The following is a 2614-nucleotide window of genomic DNA, read 5'->3' on the forward strand; positions in this document are numbered from 1 at the left end:
CACAATTAAGATAGAATTTGAATCAGTAATAAATACAGAGAAAATTAAGTAAAAAAACAAGAAAATAATAAAGACAGTGATTCCGGGGAAAGTAGGAGGTAGTGTAGGTAAAAAAAAAGTGGTCACTGTGATCTACAGGCATTAGCTGTGAATAGCATTTGCCTCTACATAATTATGTAAACACTCACTATTAGATATAATAGTGCCTATGTGGCCGGGCGCAGTGGCTCATGCCTATAATCCTAGCACTGTGGGAGGCTGAGGCCAGAGGATTGCTTGGGCTCAGGAATTTGAAACCAGTTTGAGCAAGAACAATACCCCATCTCTACAAAAAATAGAAAAATCTAGCCTGGGCAATAGAGCGAGACTCTATCTGAAAAAAAAAAAAGCATTAAAAATGGAGAAAAAAATTAAAAAAGATTTTGAGTGCTCTCAAATGTATTGAAATATTATACCAATATCTTGTTAGGTGTCAAAAGCAGATATGGTAAGATCGTATCTTTTTGCATATGGTGAATTTTTCCAGAACATTTTGGAATTATAATAATCCAATCCATCCTCACTTTCTTCTTGATGGTCTGGATTTTTTTTTTTTTAGTACAATGAACATGTAGTACTCTTTGATCAGGAAAAAAAAGATTTTCAAAACAACTCTTACATAATAAATTTACAATTTTATGATTTATTTCTAAAGGTTGCTTTCTTATTATGTGTGAATGTTACTAGTTTGACTCCCTAAGAGCCAATGTATTTCCAAGTTTCTGGGGGCACCTCAGTGTTCTTTCCCCCCCAAAAAACATTCATAGCCTATTTGAGGTATAAAGTACTCTAAGTTGCCAATGTAGAGATCGAGACTCACTAGCTTGTCTGAAAGTCACAACCAGAAAGTGGCAGGGTTAGGGTTCAAGTTCAGACTTTCTCATTGTAAGCCTAGTGGTTTTTCGACCATATGAGCTAAGTGCCCATAAGTGAGTGACAATATCTCTGGTATCAAATTTGTGATGTGAAGGTATGGGGTACGTGATCTTTAAATTTCTGTCAACCCTAATATCCCATGATTTACAGAGGTATAGGATAAGATTAATTCTATATCATTACCAATATATTTTCTCTTCCATATAGGGATTGTGGATTCTGCTAAGTACCAAAAGATTATATGTTTATGAAGTCCAGTTTTTTCGCATGCAATTTTCACTCCCTGTCTTATAAATACCAAGGTACAAAATGGCTTGGGGTTTTATTTTCACTTTTGCAATTACTTGGGAATCTTATCGAAGCTGAGCAAGAAATGTGGAAACTCACAGTGCATTTCCCAAGAAGCTGCAAAGGTTGTGAAATTCATGGGGCTCTAACCTTCCTGAGAGAACGGACGCTGACTGTTCAAGACAGCTCATTTCCAGTAACGTGACTGGCCAATTCTCTGGAGATAAAGGGCGGGCCATGGTAATTGCAGCCCAGTCATGTGCTTCTGGCCTGTAGTCAGTGGCTATTGTGGGACATCCCAGAGAACTTTCTTTCCCCTCAGCCCTGGACAGTCACTCAGCAAGCTGTACTCAGCCAGCCAGGAAAGGCCATAAATGAAACAGCCCAGCCCTGTACTCTGTGGGAGACCAGAAGGTACAAAAACCCAATTGCTGCCAATGACAGAGTTTCACACTGGGTTCACATCCAAGAGATAGAGTGAGATTGCCTTCTGCTTACGTCTTGGCTAACCTGTGTGAAATTAACTGTGTGACCCATTTTTTTTCAGGCCTTCCAGAACCCCTTGCCAACCCCTCACAGCGATGGGTCAGAGGTCTTCTTCGGTCTTCTTCTTCTGGTTTTAGGCCTTGATAAATAGTAACTCTTACTGTGTGCTTAAAGACTAAGGCTCAAATCTCAAAAATATTCTTTTGAAAAGCAAATCTCTATGAAACTGGTCTTATAGCTGATTGTATTTTTGAAGGCATGATCTCAAACACCCTTCATAAGTACCTATAAACAATTTCTAAAGACTGTCTTAATGCACTGATTAGAAGTTACAGATCCTTGAGCAAGCTGCTGCTTAATAAACCATTAAATAAAGTTTATTATCATCAATACAATGCAGTGTTAAAAAAAAAAAAAACACCCCAAACTATCCTGGCCTTTGTTTTTTCACATGTATATTCTGGGTAGTGCTCTGAGGCAAACTAAGCTTTCACTCTGTAAGGACATTGCCTTTTCATGTCCCCTTCTCAGCAGCACTCTGTCCCCACCCTGCAGCACATCTACAGAGCAATTTCTGCCCTCTCCTCATGAAAATTGTATCTTGTAATTAATATGATAAATTCAGCCCAAACACTGTATAAAGACTGGTTCAGTTTACTGTGTTCCCTCTTGCAGGGATATTTTCACTTTAGTCGCTCCTAGGACAAATGAAAGAGTCTGATATCAAGGTTTACTTGGGAGCATGGAGTGGAAGGGGAAAGGGTAAGCTTCCTGTTGACCCTAGTAGTAAATCTGCAAATGACTGAAATCTTAAGACAGAATGCATGTGAAGCTGTTAGCAGAATGCATGCCTCCTAGTGAGTGTTAATAGATGTTAGTATGTTTATTGTAGCTTTATCATGGATCCCATTACTTGGGTCCTGAG

The sequence above is a fragment of the Microcebus murinus genome, chromosome 8 (genome assembly GCF_040939455.1).
Source record: "Microcebus murinus isolate Inina chromosome 8, M.murinus_Inina_mat1.0, whole genome shotgun sequence".
Lineage (NCBI taxonomy): Eukaryota > Metazoa > Chordata > Mammalia > Primates > Cheirogaleidae > Microcebus > Microcebus murinus.